A 22,859-nucleotide genomic window follows, 5' to 3' on the forward strand; every position below is an offset into this window, starting at 1 on the left:
GAAATAGCAACTGTTTGTCATCAGGCTATTACAGATGAGGAGAACCGAGTCTGATGACATATCTTTGGTCTCCTTTTTCACTCTCATTCAGTTTGTGGGTGTTTGGTTTTCACTCAAAGCCTGACAGTTTGATTCATTTGAGCTGCCCAGTGCTGTGTAATATCAACCTCTATGCAACACGCAGGGTCACATGTGCACATTTAGCTGGCTAGGTTGGTGCTGCTCCTTCACCACTCAAGCATAACAAGAATTCATGATCACTATGAGCGTAACACAGTTTCAAAACCATTCCAAAATGAAAGCACCAACATTCAATGATCTATGACCAACTGTAAACTCTGGGAGAATTTAACTCTTGGTGGTTGTTGACAGTATTGACATTCATCGGTAGTCATCTAAAATTGCTGTCTGTGTTCACCCTGTCCAGGTAAAACAGCCAATTAAGAAACTCATATGTTTCTTCCTTATATGATCTAAGAGGGTGTAGTTGAGATGTCTGTACTGTGGGACTGTTTGAAATGGTGTTAGTGTTCAATTTGGGTCACTGGTGTTATGTGTGATCTGTCTTGTTATAAATAGGCATAGTATCATCTTCACAGAATAATAGTAATACTCAGAACCTCATATTAAATTGTCTTGTTTTTACACTAATCTACACTATTAATATCTGCAAAACCTCTATGACTTTGGTAGTAATTTTCTGAATGAGATAATAACAGGCTATTGATGAAATACTTCAACCTGTATAACACTGCAAGCTGCTTACTCCTTTGTTACTAATTGGTGGCTGGCTATTAAACAACATTGTGCCAGGCGTGGTGCATCTAGAGAAGGCTCTAACCTTAAAACCCTTATAGAAATCATATTTCAGGGAAATCAGAGGTGCATGTAGTTACAGCTCCTTTCCTATTTAGCATCTGGAAGTATGTTGTTCTCATCATCCTGTGCTTAGACTTTTCACCATAATCTCATGTACAGCAGCAGGTTCTGAAAGTCACAGTTTACATTTCATCTAATAATGAAATAAAAGGTAAATAAGGATCATGAAGCTTTGTATACTTACAGATCAGGATAGAAGTTTTTGCTTGCACTCATTGCCACATACATTTCTGAACTGATCATCCTGCCATAAGAGCAAAAGCCCTTTCCTGAAGTTTGATAAACAGCTATCCTTGTTTCTAGAATGCATGAGGCTTAAGGGGAAAGGAGGCTGTCGTGGGTTCAAGCAACATTTTAAACTGGGAGTAAAAATCAATAGACATTATAGAGTGATTTTAACAAATATTGGATACACAGTTTCCATATAATAAAAGTAATATGCTGGGAGAGAAAGGCAATAGAGCTAAACTGAGACCTTTGATAACATGGCCACCCTTTCAGATAAGGAAAGGTGAAAGGCTTCTTGGAAAGTATTCACTGGGTGGAAAAACATGCCTTTGCTTCCTGTGCCACAAGCAACCATTGTGCTACTTGAGCAAGGACAGTCAAAATGAAACAGAGTGAGGCTGTTCGTTAACTGGGAGGTGCCACATGTGGGGTCAGCCCAGAGCATGTGCACAATTGCTTCCCTGCCATGTGTCCCAGTGTGTATGTGAAATCTCAGCCAGGTTTCTGCAATGCCTCTAGAGGATGGTAAACCTGCTCAAACTTGACATTCGCCCTTCCCTCTGTGTTTAAGTTACAATTAATAGCATGAACTATTGTTTATCTCCTCAAGGATTTTTTATCATTTTACTGAATGACATCCATGTGAAATACAGACAATAAAATATTGATGGTGTTCGTGCAGTAGCTGGAAGCAACACTCCTTTAGCTCAAGAAGTTGCAGAATGAAATTCTGTGTCTGGTGTTACACAAAGAGATCAGAACACATAGGGCCTGTTGGTCTGAATAACCTATAAAACACCTCAATAAAGGTAGCACGTTATACACTGAAAAGACAAATCTCAAACCCAGACACTGAATTTTTTGTCTTTGTTTAATAGCATATAAGAATACAGAAATGAGAACAGAGATGACAAAAGTAATGACACTTTGAAAGAAGAACATATAAGAACAAGAGACAATAAAAAGTTATGAGAACATATTAATCACACACAGTCTCACCATCTGTTGACTCCATATATATACCCCATCCTACTACTCCATATGCTACTTGAAGATAAATACATATAATGATGGATAACAAGCAAAAAATAGCACACAAAAGGTCTAACATACCCATAGTAAATAAGCATATGGCATAATGACCCCGCTTTGGTGTATCTGGTGTGACCTCCTGTAACACACAAGAAAGGAAAGGAGCTGATCAGCAGTTAAACAAATGTGGCATTAAGGAGATCTAGTGACTTCAGTCACTGAAAACTCAAAAAGCCTCATCCAGGGGTTTATTTAGAAGCCTAAACTGAATAAACAGTCTAAGAACATTAAATAATGGGACATAATACCGACACAGAGCTCTGCCTGATTCCTGTCACTCCTCTTCCATCATGCTCTCTCTCCCTTCCGTACGCATCCAAATATGAGCGACTTTCTTTGATGACGAATCCTATTTTGCTCTGTCAGTGAGTGTCTTCAGTGATGGAGTCTCACATTTAAGGAACTAGAAATCTTTGAAGGTACTTTTTTGTGGACTGTGGAGCAGAGGATAGAGGTGGAGAGTCTGTGCTTCCTCTTTTCCTGCTGGCTGTTCCCTGTGAAAGTTAGAATATCCCTCAGCTAACAGAAAGGTCTTCTTGCATCAGAGAACAGGGTTGGCCTAGGTAGAGCAAGTGGAAGAGATATTGCTCTGAAGGTGTTGGTGTTCCAGAGGAGTTGGTAAATCTCATTTTTATTTCCCTCCTCTTGATTGTCCAGCCTGCCAGGTTCTGGGTGGGAAAGAAGTTAAACTCTCTGCAACATGATGGTTATCTTTGCATCCAAGTTCTGCATTATCTTCGCAGTCCTTGCCAGAAAAGTAGGGATTTTTCCACCTGCAAACCCTCGCACCAAGTAGGGGCATCTTCAGCATTTCATTCTGGTTAGAGAAGTTGGATTGAAAAATGCCTAATGGTCTTTTTCAGATGTTACTTTTCGTGTCCTCTAGTCCCATCACTGCTTGTTTGGCCAAATATAGAGTCTCACAATGTTTCATAATTTATTGTCTATGTAATTAATGGATGTATCGCTGTTTAACACTGTCTACATTTCCCTCTCAAATATGTAGAATAAGTGATAGCAATTCCTAAATGAATTTTCATTGAGGATCACTTCATACACCAAGGAACTGGATTGTGTCAAACAGATGTGGATCTGATAGCAGCTATCAGTTCCCTGTTCACAATAGCCTTTCTGATTAGTAAGGAAACAGGCGGCAGCCTGGTGTGCAAATCCCACTGGTAGAGAGGGACTTCCCTTCTTTTGCACCCTCTTTCCTTTACCTCTGTTTGTGGGCTTCCACGTCATGCAGAAGAGGTGAGGCTTTGGCCATTGGTTACTGTGGTTTTCATGGCAGCTACAAAGATTATTTTGGAAGGCAGTCGACTCTGCCCAGTTGACAGGGAACTTTGATCTTTATTTCTTAATGGGCTATGCTCAGTCTCCAACTATTTTTATATTTTTGCTGCTGTTACAACTCAGAGGTTTCCCTTTGCTTTTTTAGTGGGAATATTTTCAACCCAGCAATAAAGTTACGGCTGTGCTGAAGGAAAGACACAGTGAAGAGCTAATTTAGTGGCTGTGCTGTGGGCTTGCTGTCTTGGTATTGCTGTGAGCCACATGTCAAGGAACTGACTAGTCTCCATTCACTTCCCTGGTCCTGTGCAGATTATAAACCTGGTGTGTGCTTAGATTCTTGTTCTGGAATGTGGAAGAAGAAAAGTCCTGCTCTAGAGCTCTACCTTTCTCTGTGAGTAGCTCCAACATTTAGAGCAAATGAAGTTGCTACCCTTTTACAGAAGAAGGGAGGGGATTAAATCTGCTTCACTTCCTGACTACTTTTGTGATTAAAAACACAGAGCTCTTGTTAAGATGTTTACTGTTCTTATGTTTTCTTTTCTGGAGCTATGTGATCCTGGTGGATACTTATGATTGCAGATTCTTTCTTTGTCACTCCTGTTGTCAGAGCAGTAGTATGTATTCTGCCAGGCAAATGCTAGGGGGGTCTGTCTTTTTGTGGAAGAATAGTGAGCTAAGAGAATTTTATGAGAGAGCTTCTTATGAGAATTTTCTATTTCTTGACCACAGGTAACAGACGAACAGAGCTTTCATTTCTCTCTGGAAGAGGGACTTTTTTTTTTTTTTTTTTTGATGATTTAGTGCTTGGGTGCCTTTGCAGACAACCATATTCTCTGCCTTTGCCTCAGGCTGGGTATGGGTGGGTTCTGTTTGGTATGCTAGCTGTAGAGTCTGAGGGACTCTGGCATTAGCAGGGTTGGGGAAAAAGGTTTCAGTATGGACAAAGAAAAAAACACCCTTTTTCACAATGCTATTGTGAAATTCCTTGCAGGTATATAGTACACAATTTGCCATTGTGTACTAGAACTATTCCAAGAGACACCTGTCTAGAGTATCACTCACATAGCTTCAAGAAAATAAGACTGACTTTTTCAAAATAAGACTGATTTTTTCTCTGTGATATTTTCATTTTCATTTGCTATGTTTTTTTTCAAAAAGAGTTCATACCTGAAGTGAGCTGCCTATAATGTCCCATCAGAGGGTACACGCTATCGGCTGTTCTCCTATGTGAGGAGTTGCACTCAGACCTAGGCCATGCAAAACAAATTAGTGTAAATGCATATCCTTATCACCTCTCCTAAGGCCCACAGCCCAGTCTTTCCCTCACCAATACCCTATCTGAATGGCTGACTGAACCTAAGTTTTTCAGAACTTTCAGAATCCACTTATAACAGTAGCATGTATAGTGTTTAGCACAATGGCCTTACTTCTCCTGTTAGACCTTTAGATTCCAAATAATGCGTATTAACACAAATAATAAGTAAGCATCCCATGATTATAAGTGACATTTTTTAAAATGGATCTAATGTGACGCTTATTTACCAAAACCTTTGAATGACAGAAGAAGCTGGCATCACTTCCCAATTTCTTTTCAGTTAGGAAATGTCTGTGGTCAGAGCATTTTCATCCATCATGAACCAAGATTCTGGATTAAGAGAAGTGGCTAAAATGGATTTTTATAAATTCAGTGCAAATGCCACTTTTTTGAGGAAGTGAATTTCTGCTACAAGGTGCACTTGCTGTTTGCTATCCAGGTTTCCTGATCTAAGTGATTTACTGTTTACTGCCTCCTGAGAGCTGAGAAATTTCATTCTTACAATGAAAACTACTGAGGAGATGCACTCATCTGTAGAGTGCTTCAGTTCAGATGATCTGTATGAGTGTGTATATAACAGTACTAATGACAGACCTCCTTGGCTGATTTTTTTCCAACATGCACTTGTGTATTTTTTCTTTTTATAAATTTTTATTTTTGGGGCATAGTATCTGGGGATTACAATCTTGATTGGGACTTCCAGTTCAGAAAGGGAGCAGTAATTCTTTCCTTTGTTTGACCGGTGTTTATCAGAATGGTTCTTGTTTAACCTTGTGGGCGTTGTCGTGTGATACCACTTTTGGGTCTGACAGGCTCAGGAGATTTCCTCCTCTACCACTTATGACATAGCTGTGCAAATGAAAAAGGGAACTTAGTTTACTTCAGGGAACAACTTGCTTCTAGTCTGATAAGATTTGGTGTTTTTCACCTCTAAGCTTACCCAGAGTTCCCAGAGGTTAACAGTGGGGGTAAAATGAGTTTAGATAAGCTGTCTTTTTAATCCTGCCATTTAAAAAGTAATACTGAACACTTTAGGGGTTTTGTTTGCTTGTTTAGCTTTTTTTGATTTGGTTTTTTGTTTGTTTTGTTTGTTTTATGAGTCATCTAGCAATCAAGAAAATTTTGATATAAAGTGGAAATATTTCAGGCCTGTGACCTGTCCTACAGTGTACTTTCCCCCTTTCTCCATTCCTTTTCCTCCTTCAATAGCTTCTTAGATAAGTAAAGGTTTGAGGTCCTAAAGAGGTGTTCCCTACAGAAATCATGAAGCTACATGAAACAGAACAAGGTTATGTGTGCTTTTATTGAGACGTTGACTTTGGTGATCTGGTCTCCTGGACACCAGAAGGTCAAAAAGAAGAACCTTTTAAAAGCCGCAGCCATGAGAAAAGCTTCATCTGCATCTCTTGCCCTATTGGATTCCAAGCTCAGACAAGTATAAATCTGCAGAAGATGTGAATCTGTGTTGATGGAATGGCATCATAGCCAGATGCCCAGTCTCAGCTGAAGATTTTCCCTTTACTATCTCCATGCCTGTCTTCTCAGCCCAGATGAGGAGGAATTAGATTTCCAGCCTTTGAGAACAAAGAGTAGAAATAAATAAATAAGAAGCCCACAAGGAACCTGAAGAGAGAGGCTTGTTGCCTCATGTTCACCTCGGCTGCTATGTGGTACTGTGCTTTGAATGAATCTCTGGAGCTTCGGAAGGAAGCCTTGTGTTAGAGTCTGTGCTGCTTGTGCTCTGCACGCCTCTGCTGTGGGACTTTGACTTACATGAGAGGTGTAAGAGCTATGCAATGGGGATGCCTTGGGCTATGCAAGTATTCCTGGGACAGAGGCCACATCTTTTCTTCTTTAAAAGATCTAGCACGTTTTTTGGAGTTCTGTTGAGAAGTGTTAAATAACTACATCTCTACTCTGTGTTCTATGTAGAGAAGCATTAAGTCTCAGCCAAAGGACAGCAATGAATGTAATTTTGAGACCATATGTGACAGATAATTTCCTCTCCAGGCAGATCAGGAGCGTGTATCAGCTGTGCTGTGTAATATGCTAGACCTATATATAAGTGTCTATAGAAAGACATTCTAGCCTCTTCACTTCAAGAAGGCAGCAGGTTAAGCCCAAATTTCTGTTAACAGAAACCATACACTGTGTAATTTATAACCTCAGAAAACTCTGTAGTGTTTGCTATGAACCCAAGCTATCTTTTGTTTCAACATAATTTCAGTGCACAACTCTTACAGCAGAGTACAAGTCTGAGAGTTATTGGCACACTGTGAAAAAAAAAAAAAAAAAGAAAAAGTCACCAAAAAATTTGTGGTGCTCTTCTTGAATATTTAGGCAGCAGGATGATGTCCATGATCGGCAGTTTTTGTTAGAACATTTTCAGAAAGGAGTACTACACACACAATAATGTTTTCTGTAGTGGTTTAAGTTCATGTTTCATAAGCACTTTGAAAACCTGGATCTCTCAGATGATTTCACCCTTATACACAAAAATTGCAACACTTGTTTGAAAGTGATGGCACGTAACAGTGTTTTCTGTACAAGGACAGTGTTTCAATTTTCCTGATTTGTGATATAAACAAATGGCAAGTGGCTTTGCAATGTGCATTTTCAATAGGTCAGCCAGGGAGTAGAGGTGGCTGCTCTTTCTGTCACATTTTCTTAGCTTTTGCAAATTTCCTACAGTAGAGGAAGCAGGGCTTCTGCTGAGGCAGGCACTGCTAGCTCTACTAATGAATGGAAAGTGATGTCTGACCATGTGATACGAGAACAGCACTTTCCATGTTTGCCTGATTATCGAAGAGCTGGAATCAGCATTGACGAAGATAATGTGATGTCACTCTTTAATCTGGCAAGCCTGCAAAACCACTTCCTCCTTGTGTAGGCTGGAGGTCTCATGATTGCCATTTCACTCTAAAGCATTCATTGAAAGTGATGTAAGACAGAAGAGCTTTGACTCTCTCCTGTTTTTTAAATGAATGAATGCTATTGTGAAATTCCTTGCAGCTATATTGGGAAATACACTGGTTATTCAACAGAATATAATGATTATCAAACAAAAAGGAAAAAACCCCGAAAGATTAGCTTCTTCAAAAAGTTTAGATTTCTTTTTGAGCTTTAGCTTTGATTTCATTTAATATAGATTAATAGGCGAGCCATCAAGTTAAAATTCTTATTCTGAAACACCAGAGCCTGGACGCTGCCAGCATTTAAAAAAGCTGGTCATCATAAAGATGCATGAGAGGTGAGTATTTTATGCCATGAGGATCCTGTCTGTAGCTTTATCTTAATATAGTTTTAATAGGTTCCCTGGAATAGAACACTTTGAGATTCACATTTCTTGAGATTTCTAGGTGGAAGGCCTTGCAGGAGATTACTCCTGTCAGGGTTTTCTACAGCTGTGACTCATGTAAGTGAGTACTTGTGCAAGGAGTAGTCCCAGGGTACTGCTGATAGTCAGGGGTCAGCTAGGGACAACAGTGAGATTTCTTAAGTCCTTTTATATTGCACAGTGCCACAGCAGTTGTTGAATGCACGTGCTACTGCAATATATATACATTATAATGTGTATATATAATGAATTCTTTCACGTGCATTTCACTCCTAGTGGAATGCACTCATAACAGGAGCTGGCAGAAAGTCTTCTAACTAACTGTCCTCTCATGCTGTTCCTATTCTCCAGTCCTACTCTCTCTGTGTGAGAGAGTAGTCTCACAGTCCTACTGTGCCAGTGAGAGTTGTGGGCTCTTTAGCTAGGATGGCAGCTTCTCCCAGTAGCTTCACCATAACATATAGAAAGTGAAACTGATTTTTTGGGAGGCCTTTAGAATCTTATACACTACAAATAATAATTTCTGTTTCCTTACTAAAATAGCTTAGTTTGCTAATTATTGTGATTTACATTCTTCAGGATCTTCTAGTACATCATATAGTAAACCAAAGAATTTATTGTCTCTTTAAAAGATAGCTGAAAAATACAAAATCTCTAGAGGTCAGTTATTCTAGGGCATTATCTTTAAGGGGAATTAGGTATGATAGCTACTTATATGATAGATACTTAAGAGTTGGACTAGATGATCCTTGTGGTCCCTTCCAACTCATTTTATTCTGCAACTCTGTAATACTTTTGTTGTTGAAGGAAGCAGGGGAATTGAAGCAGAAAAATTATATCCTGTTTATTAAGAGTATAACCTAATCTCTATTTTTTGTTTGCTTAGATTGCTGAACTAAAAAAAAATAATCAATTATTGGCATAGCCTTGTTCAGTTCAGGCTTCTGTGAAAGCAGACAGCAAGAAGTTCTACCAGCTGTATGTATGTCGCAACTGTGACAGAATGGGACAATTCCTCTTAAAATTACTCTTTATTATATGTGACATGAAACACAGGCATGCCTGCACACGGACTGGGACAGAATGTGACACGGAGTCCGATGGCAAGGTATGCTGAGTGCAAACATCAGAGCTGGAGGGCACAGCTGAGCCTTGTGCAGTGACATTGCGTGTGCTGCTCTTCCTCTGCCGGGGCTTGACACTGCCTGAAGGGCACTTGGAAGGACACGCTGGTTAGAAGAGTGGACAGTGACAAGGTGTTCTCCTGATGGCTCAGGGAGAAAAGGAAAACACAGGCACATCTAGAAGGCAAGGATTTATAGCAGCGGTTTGTTGAGAAGCTTCACCGTGTTTTCAGGGAGACTGCCCATCAATTTTATAATCTTCAAAATCACTGGCTTCTGTGACATCAAAATGAACCTTAGGCTTTCTTTTCTTAAAGAAAACTGAGGAGCCTGAGAAGTGCATAAATTCTGTTATTAGTCAAATTCCTGTCCAACACCTGTCAGATATCTAAATTTGGATCCTTTCCCTGTCTTTAGTGTCACCAGTGGCACAACTGAAACTGCCAACAGAAACAACTTTTGAACTCCAGCCCAAGCCATTACTTGGCAATTCATCTTGTAGAGTTACACAAGGCCCATGATGCTGAACACCTACCAGCACCTTCCTGAGGTACTGCTGATGATGCCCTTAAGAAAAACTTATTCTTTCATTAGGTTGGTGCTAAAACCACGGCAACAGAATGTATGTTCAGGACATTTCAGGGTGGATATATCAGCATCCAGGAGTGCTGTGCTGCAGTGTGCCTGGCTGGTGCAGAGAAGCAGGAGTGGCCTAGGCAGCTTTTTCCTAAATAAAGCATATAAATGCCCTCTTGACTTCATATATAGTACTGGGGTTGTAAGAGAGAAGCATGTCTTGACGTGTAGGATAGCGATAATACAGTTCTTTTAAAGGTCAAAAAGCATTAAACAAAAGTAATTTAACATCCTTTTTTCAAGTTTCTCTGATGACACAGCTTTCTTCTGCCATTCATGCCTTCTGGAAAAGTGGCTTATTAAAAGATACCTGTGTACCATGGAGACTCCTAAAATTAGGGATCCACATACAAGTATTCTACATTTTCTTCCTAAACAACTGAACAACCTCTTCTTCTATGTCCTTCACTGATTCTTTCTGAGAGGTTTCTTAGTCCTTGAAACTTCTAGCTCTGGACACACAAACCAGGCAAACTTTGAACTGCACAAAATGTGAGATGCCCATATATGACCAAGTGAATTCATTTGGGGAGGATCATAGAAACCAATCTTTGTGAGCACAAAGAGAAGTCTATCTTTCTCACTCTTCGAAAAATCTGAAGAATCAGTGCAGACCATGCAAGAACCCTAAAATCAGCATGTGAGGGAGCTTCAGGTGCAGCTGCCTGGCTCTTATTTCCTTTTATCTCTCCCCTCCCCACAACAATGACAGCACCACTGAGTGGACCATTGAAAACTAAGTAACAAGATGCACTGTGGGGAGGTCCTCCCACTGACCATAGCTACAAATCCAGCTGTTGGGCAGTTTCTGCGGGAGAATCTTCCATCCCATCCTGCCTATGGAAATTCTGAAATTCCTTGTCTTGTGTTGTTGTAACTGCAGGGAAATTTCCCCTCCACATGTTGGAAATAGAAAGAGCTTTGCAATTAACTGGTGATCAAAACTGATTTATAAATGTGTTCCTGTCCCCACACCTTATCCCTCTATGACCTTCACTACCATGGGATGCATCACAGTATGTTCTGAGTATATTTAAAACTATTGTTTTGTATCTCTTTTTGTATATCTAAACCAGCTCACTGGCATGCTGTAGTTAAAAGTTTAGTGTCACTCTGGAGCTTTAGAGGAAGAAGGCTAATAATGTGGATGCTTTGAGATCTGCTCTTCTAGCACATGTCTGAATGACTCACTAAGGCTAATTTTAAGTGCTGGTGGCATACCCTGTCATGTTGGCTTATTTTGGCATTATTCTTTAACCCTGAACCTGGGGCCAGTGGGAAGGTCTATGTCCTTCTGTAGTCTGATGCTTGGTGTTAAAAGTTCACATCACTGTGCTCTGCACTGGTTGTTTTGCTGCAAAGCCCTCTAATAAAAGTCTTCAGAGTCCAAGATAATACCAAAGCTCAGAAAGAGGTCAGATGATGAGCCTGTACATACCAATGTTGATGCTGACAGAGTTACGTTGATTTTTACAAGGGAACAGAATATCCAGCAACACTGGAAGTAGTAGATATATTAATTCTTGACCTTTCCATTGAGTTCCTTTGTTGTGCTCATCTTCTTTTGGAGAAATCTGAAGGATGCCTGTCCTACAACAGTTTCCAGTTTTGATCTGTTTTTAGGAAAGCCATTACAGAATGCTACTTCTTTCCAAATTTGTTTTCTTTATCTCTCTTCTGGGTTTCTCTTAGGACTTCTATATGGTGGTTGTCTTACAAACATTAATGGAATAATCTTGACAATTTCCTGTGAGAAGACTTCACAGAACTCAGATTCTTTGAGTCATTGGAGTTATTCTGAATTCTTTTGCTGATTGAGAGAGCAGAATTTTTTTAATGCTTAATATATATCCCAAAGCAGAAATTTTTGCATTTCAACAGGAACCAGAATGCAGAGGGACATACTCTCTTGTTCATTGTGACACAGGAAGCCAGTGGAAACACATAATTTGTAGCCAGATCTCTGTTTTGCCGTAGGATCTTTTTCCTGGCTTTTTAATACCTTGTGTCTGAGGGCCAGATGTCAGGACTTTAAGAAATGGGAAGCTGTCATGATTTATCACTATGGAACATATTTGATGAGCTGACTGACCACTGTTTTCTTCAGTCCAGGAATGGTCATCATCTTCTACTGTCATCTGTCAGATGTCAGTTATAGTAGCTTGACTTGCAAGACAGGAAAAGTGAGCTGCAAGGCTTTCCTAAGGAGAAATGAGCTGAGAGCCTGCATAGCACTACTCTTCCAGACACTGCCTGGTTTTAACTTGCAGTGGGGAGTGAAGTCTGTCCTGTCTGGCATTTGTCACTGTCTGGGGTGTGGGTCTGTGCTCTGTAGCAGGGATGTAGAGTGTGAGAGCTGTGTCTCCCTAGGAAGCATTGGGGGACACTGCCATCTACTGTCTCCCTTACCTGAAATGACAGTTTGGTTATCGACTTTAGAGAGGAGTTTCTTGTCCTGCCACCACAATTTTTTTTCTTTCAATAGCTATTTTCAGGTTTTTTGAGTTTACTACTTGCACATGTCTCCTAATTGTGGAGGGATCCTTTCTGAGGCGCAGTAGAGAGAACATAAAACTGGGATTCAGAGAGAAGAGCTTCTTCTATCTCCAACACCTGGCATATTGGAAGACCTTAGTTAAGTTCCTCTGCCCCTATTTCCATCCTGCTAAATGAAATGAATGTTGCTGATCTACCTTATAAACTGCATTAGTGTTTTACCAGCAGGTCACTGTCATTAATGCTCTTTTTAGTACTTACAGATTTGGACTGTTCCAGAGGAGGAGTAACTCTAGTCTGGGAAATCCATGCACAGGTATGAGGGAAGTCATTGCCACAATATTTTCTTTTTGGGAAAAGTAGCTAGCGTGCTCTCTTTCTTTCTCTTTGGTGATGAGGACATGTTATCACACTTCTTTTTTATTCCTTCAATAGTCTCTGTACCTTGCCCTTGGACAGGGCATAGACCGAATCTCCATCTTTATCCACCCAGCTGGAGCAGCATACATACAGCAGTTGAGGGGAGCACGTGGTTCCACAATCATGATATCAGAAAGTGTTTGCAAGACAGCACAGCCACCCCAATGGCCTTAGAGTAGTCATACTGCTCAGTACAAAACCAGTGCAAAGAATGCTAGGTTCAGTTCTAATTATCCATTCATAATTAATTCATAATTAACAGCAACAAATGGCACTGCTGTCCCACTCATTTAATGCCTTCAATATTGAAGGGTCTGAATCAAATTTTTTATGTGTTTGTCTCCAAATACACTTGTGTGAAACAGCTATAACTCAGCAACATACTCATCTTGTGGAATTGATTATCTTGGGTAGTAAAGCTAGACATTCATGATAGGGAATAAATAAAATTCTACCTCCTTGTAGAGGGTTTATTAATTTTTGTGGATCTAACTTCTGGACAATGGTTATCACTAGGCAGTAAATTGCTTAGATCAGGTCCCAGGCACCAAAAGGCAGAAAAACTGAGAGAAGCATTCCTAGATGTTCTCTCCTATTCTTTCTCCACAGGCACAGGCAGCTGGTGAGAGTTGGATGCACTACTCTTCCCTGCTGGTCAAGCTAGGTTTGCAAACATAAGTGTTTCCAGGCAGTCAATGCTACAAGGATGCTCTGGGCATGCGCCATTGTGTGGCAAAGTCTTCACATGGGATTGGGAATTAACTTTTATACCTCATCTAGAGCAAATAATAGGTACAAGCCACCACATCACAAGGGTTTTCTGGTGCTCAGATAGAAAATATGTATTTCATTGTGTGTCCATTGCTCTTGCTCCATCCCTGGGCTATAGTGAGAACTATCTGGCTCCTTCATCATTCCTCTGATGAGACATTTATATCTTTGATAAGATCCCCCCCCAAGTCTTCTCTAGGCTTAATAATCCCAGCTGTCTCAGTTTTTCCTCCAATCCCATAATCATCTTTTCTACCTTTTTCTGGACTTGCCATTGTAAGTCTATTTTTCTGTACTGTGAGGCCCAGAGCTGGATGCAGTTGTCCAGACATGGCCTCACCAGTGCTGATCAGAGAGGAAAGATCATCTTCCTATTCCTATTCCTAATGCAGACGGTTGTGTCATACAGTCCTGGGAGAGACCCCTCGAGACGACAGCTACAAGTAGTTGTGGTTGTGTGCCATCATGCTGGACATGTTTGCTTGAGCTCCTTGTGTTTGGGAAAGGCAGCCATGAAACCTCTTACCTTGGTCATTGTGGTACAACTCCTCTCCAGCTGTCACTCTTGCATGGAACTGATAATCCATAGACCAAGGTTTATTAGACAAAATTAGATTTCAAGACAAAATTCTCATTTTTCTCATTTCTCACTTTTTCTCATCTCTCTAATGCAGTTGGGTGTTTCAAGGTTACATTTGTATTTTCAGATCTAATATGGAAGAAGCAGACAAGCAGTGAGAACTGTGAGGGTTTTGAATCCAATTATTTTTGAGTGTGAGAAGCATAGAAGATTTATAAAACTACAAAAAAAAAAAAAAAAAATGTCCTGCATATATTTCTCTGCTTCCTCATCAGATATCTTAACGAGTCCTACAGGCCATCCAGATTTTTTACATCTCAGAGCTTCTCCTCCAACTACAGAATGTGTCTCTCTCACTTTCCCACTCTCTCCTCTGTCCCATCTCTCCTTTGTCTTCTGGAGACAACTGATTATTTTGACCATGACTAGCCTAGAGATCAGTACCACATGCTCCTTATGTTACTCTTGCTTGCTCTTTCCTTAGTTTCTAATGCCTTAATTATTTCTGTGGTCTTTCCGTGGTTCTAGGACTAAAAATCTCAAGGGAGTTAAAAAATTTCCCTTAAAGACATCCTGTCTTTCTGCCTATGCTGTTGAATGGTGTCTCTTCTAGAGAAAGATTTGTAACCATGATTCTCCCATTTCCTTAGCACAGACCATGAAAATCACTCTTACAGCTGGCTTCTAACCATGAGCACCACTTTCTGCTGTACCAAGATTTACTGTTTTCTTCACAGAACTACTCCTGTGACCTTTGTTTCATCTCTAGTGCAATAGAGTGCATCAAAAAAAGGGTTTATGCGGAAGCTAATAACTGATGATCAGATACATGAAATCAAATTGTGGTCTTAAAAAGCAGTGAAATTATTATGGCTGACCTGTAGAGAGTGGAAGGGGGAGAAAGGGACAGATTTTATCTATGATAGATTAACACGTGTCTGTGGACATCAGCAAAGTAATTTTCAACCCCTGTCACTAAATAGTGCTTTTCTGTTTATTGTGTCTTTAAGGAGAGTGTCACCTGAAGATAAAACATGAGGCAGCTTTACTTATCTGAGATGAAACTTTTTATTTTCTGTTAAGACTGCAGAATTAATAATAAATGAAATGGCAGGCTACATTTTTTGCTGGGTAGTGCTGCATTTGGGATCAAAAGTAGATGAGGGATGTGGTTCAGAATTCAGTTACTGAACTGGGCAATTGTGATAACGTCTTGAGGATCTTCCTGTATCTTGTGGAATTATCTCTATAGCCAGGGAAGAAATGCTCTTCATCTCTTAAACCTGCTGCTGTAAAACAGACCTGACTCCCTGTTTTGGAGACATAAGGTTAGATCTCCAAGTGTTGACCAGATAGTAAGAGCTACTGAGCGTATGTTATAGGATCCAGACCATTTTAAGTTGGTTGGTTTTTAGCCAGATTAAGTCTCTTACTACACTTACAAAAGAACAATGAAGTATTACAAAACTCAACTGTGCTATCAACTGAGTAGCAAACTGGAAAACACTTGATAGCATACATAGTAAATCCCATGATGTTTCCACCACTGTGTAAGATTATTTGAAGAATTACTCCTCTCATCTCTTGAAGTGGTTTGCGGCATGCACCGCTGTGATGTAGGAAGTTGTTTAACCAATGAGCTGGTTATATCCTCAGGCATTTGAGTCTGAATGAACAGAAGGCAAAATCCTCTTTGTTGAGTCCAGATAATCCACCCAAATTAAGGGCCTCAGCTGTGGAGCACCACATATTCTGGTCATGAGGACTCTGACATGGCAAAGTCAAGAGAGGATATGTTTGGTTCAGTGTAGCATCATTCAGCACAAAGTGAGAAAGTGAAGTATCACTCATAAGGTACCATGAAAGGATTGTGCATAATGCAACTTGGACAATGAGGCACAAGGCAAAAGAGAAAGATACCATTAGGAATAACCCACTCAGCATGAAAAAAAAAAAGGTCAGTAAAGCCTGAGGCATGGTGGAGACATAATATAGAAGACAATACTGGTCCTCGGAGCAGTTAGCGCAGACAAACTTAGCAAGTCAATATCTATGAAGAAAGCCCTAATTGTCTTAAATTGCAACAACAACAACAACATCAAAATTATTTTAATAATCAAAGAACGATTTGAGGCAGTCTTAGCATTGATCAATAGCCATGTAACTTCTACATGAAATGCAGAATCAAATATTAGCAATTTCTGCATACCATCTTACTCGTGGTAATGCAAATATTCTCCAATTTGCTTTTAATGGAGGATGTCTTACTGTTCAGTGCAACATTTCACAGTTTAATGTAGATAAATCTCCTCCCTTTCTGTCTTAGGGGTAAGCTGACCTACTGATTTTAAAAGTTCAGCCATTGAAGACTGAAATTTGTTTTCACTGTAGAGTTTGCAAGGTACGTAGATCATGCTGACAGTCAGGAGCTGTCATTTTTTTTGTCTCCTGAGTATGAATCCTTTTCCAAAATTGCGTGTCACTGATGATTCAGGACAAAGAGATATGAACTGTTAATGCTTTTCTAGCAAAAGCCTAAGTAGTTGCAATGTAACTACAGTCCTCTGGATGTCAAGAGTGACCCTTTATGACAGTGTTTTGCTCTGCAAATAAATATCCACTATGCTGGCAATTTATAAGGTAGCAAGTAGTCATCCAGAAATACTGACTGCTCACTACTTCGCCAAAGGCTCTGTAACTGCTTTTGCTGGGGATTGTCATTGTTTTAGTGCAAGGACTCTCAAGGTTAATGTTGGCATAGCCATAATAACAACTGTGTGTTTTAAACCTGGTCTCTGAGTTGTTTATTGCCAGCTTTTCCATAAAAAACAGTTCCATAGCCAAGAAACCACCACGCCTTGGAAATTTAGGCAGTTTTCTGTAGACACCAGCTTTTCTCTTTCCTATGACACTTGGGCTCTAGTGATTGAAGGTAAAGCTTAGTGTCTCAGCTGTGAACAGCAGTTAAATATCATTGCATTTCCCCTTTGCTTTGCCTTCAGATACAGGCGGAATGCTCCTCACATTGACACAGATCATAGAGTCTCTGTCAGAACTGATAAGCTCAGCTTCCAAACCCCTCCTGAGCCATAAGGAATGACATACAAGCCTGTTGGTCGTGTTGGCTGATCTCTAAGAATAGCTGCACCAATGTCCCTCTTCTGCAGCCTTATACTTATTAAAGACATGCTCAATCACAGGACAGATGAATTTTGCTGAAGGGTGCATGATAGCATTTCCCTGGACAGGTCTTATTCTCTAAGTATATTTTTGATTTAGTGGCCGTTCTCTATCAAACTCTGAAACATGATATTCTAAGTTTATCTGGTATTCCAACGGACTTTCAGAGAAGGATGAGGAGGAATGTGACAGTGTTCTGCTTTCACTGGGGTAAAAAAGGAGGAAAAGATTGTGTAGGCTACTTTGCCCTCCTTTTCTTCATTTAGTTATAACTTCTGAGAAGAAGAAATCTTAAGAAGTCTTAAACTTTATGGACTGGGCTTTTTTTTGAGGATGTACTAAAGAAATACAAGCTTGAGCCTCTTTCTCCATCCCACCAACCAAAAAAAGCCCTGAGAAAATGAAGTTGACCCATCCGTTGTTCAGTGCACGATTTTTCTTTTGACGTGCATGATTCAACTGAATAACAAACACCAGTTTATGAAAGAGTAAAGGAAACAGTCGGGAAGGCAAATTGACAGAGTAACATGCAGTGTCAAATGACGTTTTTCCTGAAGTCTGGCTGTTCACACTGTTCCTCTGCTTTTTCACTTGGACTACTGGTAGGTCACCTCATGGCTTCCCACTCCCACTGCTAGCATGTCTCAGCATTGTAACACCAGATAGAGGGCCATGGCAGAGAGGGACAACTGAGAACAAGGTGATATGTTGACTTCTCTTCATGGCCTGTTTTGTGTGCAGATAATAAATGGAAAAATACTGGACTCATAAAAATTATGAAGACACTGGATCAAATCCAATTCTTGTTACACAAAGGACAGTGTATTACCAAGCCCAAAAATGGAGGCCAGTTAAATCCTTCTTCTGGAAGTTCTCAGAAGGCCAGGGAGTTAATATTTTTCTTTGGTATACGTGTTTTCCTGATCAATGACCGGAAATACCATTGGACCATTCTGGTGGTCACAGAGCCACCACCAGAATAGAGCACCTATGTTTTTGTCCCTCTTTCTCCCTGTACACAGACTATGTGTGGGTGTATTAACAGGATATCAGAATTCTTTCTGTGTTCAAACTGATAAAACTCCCTATGATAAAACACCCTATGAAGCAGTTTGTAAACTGGTCTCTTCCAAAAGACTAGTCTGAAAATATCTTCAAAATCTTTCCTTTAAGATGATGCAACCTTGTGTCATCAGGAGTACAGTAGCACCCACACAAAATAATTCTTGCAAATTCCTGAAAGGCTTCCAAAAATCTTGGAAGTAATTTGCTTGGATCACTGCTAGTAATGGTGAACTAGTACAGCTCCTTGGAAAGCCCACCCTCATGCTGTTCATGTTCCAGTCCTTTCTAAAGACTTAAAAATATTGTTCACACTTCTTTGCTGACCGTTAGAGAATTGCTAGGTAGTCAGCAGAGCTCACTGTTTTTCAGGAGTTGGAATGAATCATGGTTTATTAACACTGCAACATTGTCTCCTGCTGGCCACTGGAAGAAACAAAGTCAATTCTTCGGCTTGCCAAATCCCACCAGATCCCAGCCCATTTCTCTGCATTTCAAGAACATGCTAGGGGTGTATTCTCTTGAACTCATAAAGAAAATTAAATATTTGCCCTCTCTTTCTTCATATCTGCATGGTGCTTTAATGATGCAGCAGTGACAAGGAGGTAAATGGTTTTTGTGGGTTTGGGGGTTTTTGGCTATTCATATGGATAATTTTCCTTTCATGTTCAACCAGAGGACAGGAAAGAAATAAGATTTATTTTTAGCCCGCTTCTTCGAATGTAATAGTTGGTGGCTGCGACAAGCTCCCTGGGGAGCCTTAAGTTTGAGCATCTGCTCCCCACAATCTTTTCAGAGACAGCCAGGGAGCCTCCTTGGTTACTGTTGTCCGCCAGAACACACTTATGCATCTCCAGACTCTTGTGGTCCGGAACTAAGATTTCTGCTTGTTTCCTTCAAAAGAAAGCCAGGAATGTCAAAACAGCCCAAAGTGCTTTATATACTTGAGCAGAACTGCTGTTTAATTGGGGTGCTTGTGTTCTTACAACTTAACTTATATTCTATGTACTTGAGTAATAAATGTCTTGTCAGTACTTACCTAGCTTGGAATTACTCTTAACTCATTATTTTAAGGTAAATGCAAATAAAAATTTTCAGAGAAGGTGATGTCATTGCAAACATTAGCGACTCTTGCTTGAGACTTCCAAGGTCAGAAAATAACAATAGGCATGATAACAGGGTGACTAATCCTTATTGGTTTTTTTCCTAGAAATTTTTTTTAGCAACTAGTAAAAAAAATCTGCAACACTTCCATGCTTTTCTTCATATCTTAGGCAAATTGAAAAATCAGAATAAAAGAAGATGGCTTTCTTGAGTGCTATTTTGACATTGCATTTATTCTCTGTTTCTTTAATTTATCAGGACTGACATTGTTCAGAACTGGGAGATCCATGCCTTGGTCTCATAGTTACAGGTTGTATTTTATGTTTGACTGCATGGTGAAATTATGCAATTGTTTTAGAGAGAACATAAATGTAGAGGTAGAATAAAAGGGCCCAGAGGGCCAAATTCTACACAGACTAACACCTGTTTGCCTTAGAGATTTAAATTAAGATAGAATTTCTTTCTTGTGCTAAATTCATCTCTCTTATGTGCAAGAAACTTTCACTTAAGCAATTTTGAGTTATGCAGATCTAGCAAAACAAAATATGGCTTTTTGAGAAGAAGTGCCAAGTTTTATTTAATTTGAAACCCCACTGACTTCATTTGTGCTACACAAGTAAAGGAAAGCATTTTTAAACCCAGAAACTTACTGGTGAATTCATTATGATTTGGAATACTTACATACTGTCATTTGTTCTTCCAAAGGAAGATTTTTTTCAACCACTTCACCAGAAAGTAATTCAATGGGTTAATGCTATAAAGAGCTCAGCTTTAAAATCCTTCCTGCTGCTGTGAAGAATTAAATCAGAAGAGGAAGTTCTATCTATACCAGAAGTGATGGTGGACTGAGTTTACTTGAAAAAAAAGTGGAAATTATGAATTTACATCCCAAGTTCAGAGAGTTCTCTGAACTAAAATATTGGAGTGGGGCCTAGTGGGGCCTTCTCAGACATCCTTTCAAACCGAACTAAGTTGAGTAATTGCAAACCAAGGCTGAAACAAAATGTTAAATTACTGAGATTTAAAAAAATCTGACTGGTGTTCAGTGTCCATGAAATCTAACCTCTAATCTTATAACACTGGTCCTATGCACTCTGGGCTTTTGCAGGAAAATTGGATTCTCACATCTAACCATTGAAGTTGCTGTCATCTTAAAAGCTATCAAAAAATTATAGTGAGGTGCTGAAAATAATTAATACTCTGCTCTTTCCAAAGGCTGGTTGAACCACCAGGTACTTGAGTAACACAGGCAAAGTGCTGGTAACATGTGCTGGCAACTTGCACATCAGCTGCTAGGTATACTCTAATGGAAAATATTTGGCTTGATTAAAGAGTTTTCAACCATATTTCAACAGCTATGGAAAGTCTGGAAAGGGAAGATGACTTTCTAAGTAGTTTAAATGAAGGCTATGAAGATTTGCCCATCTCCTAAACATAGACAATAAGGTAAAATGGGTGTGAGCGAAAATTATATTGCATTATTATTTATTTATTAACTATATTAAATCTTATACCCCAACCTGTGTGTCTCATAGGAGCTATCAGTACATACATTTGGCAGCTGGTGATTGGGTCCTGTAGCTATTTAGGATACATACAGTAGCTCCAGTAAGCTTTGCCTTATTGCACGCACTGGGAATTTTTCTGAAGCAGATGAACAGTGAAACAACATTCTGTAGGAGAAATGGTCAATCTACTGGGCAATGTTTTATGTTCTGGACTCTGAACTGCACCTTGTATCACATCAGATGGTAATTTGCTTTCATAAACATGGTTGTCTTCTCATCCAAATCAGCACTAACAAGAAAGGAAGGAATTGGATGTGATTTTTACAGCCTTGATTGCAACATGCCTTCTGAAAGGGAAAGGTATATACACAGTTAAACTATGCTTTCAGTTTTCCAAATTCTAAACTTTGCCCAAAGGCTTAGTCATTGCTTGAGAGGCCATCCGGGCCCTTGGGCAGCATGGGAATGGCAGGTAAGTTGGCAAGTTTTCCAATCAAAAAGGCAACATTCACAGTGCTCTTGATAACATGACTGTGTCAGATCATCCAGCTCATTGTTCGAGATTCTTAAATTAGTTTGTAGAACTCGTACTGAAAGAGAATTTAGCCCTGAGAGCTCAATGGAAGAGAAGTTGCTTTGCTGTAGTTTTTCCTTTGCAGATCAGTTCTGAGAAAAAAAAAGCCTCCTAGTTGAACAACATTGCTAAAATTATTTTCTATTTTGAGCATCTGTTTAAGCTAATCCTTTTGTTCCATTCAGAGCTCATCCGGTGATGCAGTGTTCCCTTTTTTAGTTCTCAGAATTGTTGCCCATAGCTAATCTATGCTCATATCTAAGCCTTTAGTGTTTATGCCCTCTCTACGTGGACACCTCCGATTTCAGCCTAGTGGACTGGACTTTGTGAAACTCTCAATGAATGGAGTGAACAAAGCTCTGATGACAAGACATCTCACAGGACATGCAGTTAGCAGGAAAACATGAATCATGAAAGAAAGAGTATACAACCTCATCTCTGGTCTAATTTATGCTATTGCCCTGCAGTGGTTTGGCCTCTGCATAAGGAGAGACAAGCCCTCAGATCCTTCTAAATTTTCCTTATACTCCTTAAAAGAATACTCTGCTCCTTTCACAATGAGCAGCTATCATCATCTGCAAATTTCTCTGATCTGGATAGATTCCTATGCCTAAAACATAAAAAGGTATTTAAGAAAAAAAATGTTCTTTTTTGTTTTGTTTTGGGCTAGATTCTTTTAGATGACTTCAACGCCTACTCATATTCCATGTATTATGTAAGGTCAGTGCTTAAAATTACCTTTCCAAGAAATACTTTCATTTCTCAACTGCTTTGTACCACCCCACTATTCCAGCCTGTGTGGCCTTAGCTCCCAGCTACATCCTACACCATTTCACCATTTCTCCCACTTACTACACTGTCATCTAAAAATAAAAGATGGAAAAAACCTCTGGATTGTGACTATTTTACTGTTATCTCCAGGCATTGACTTGCTTCCTATCCTGCCTAAGTGGCAGCATGCAGCAAAAAAAAAAAAAAAAAAATCTCAGCTTTTAGGAACAAGTAAAACAACTCTATGCTTCCAGGAAGAAAAAAGTCTGGGTTTTGGAATCACTGAAAAGGTTTGATGAAAGTGAAAGGGTCTTTCTGCTTTTCTAGTCTTTATGATTTTGCTGTATGAGCATAATACTACAGGAACCTGTGAAAGTGCCAATAATATTATACCAGCCATCCATTATCTCAGGTATTACGAATTCTCCACAACTCTTGGAATTTCCCAGTAGATCTTTAAGTCAGCTGGAGCTATTTCCGAAGTAC

This window comes from Sylvia atricapilla, chromosome 1 (genome assembly GCF_009819655.1).
Source record: "Sylvia atricapilla isolate bSylAtr1 chromosome 1, bSylAtr1.pri, whole genome shotgun sequence".
NCBI lineage: Eukaryota > Metazoa > Chordata > Aves > Passeriformes > Sylviidae > Sylvia > Sylvia atricapilla.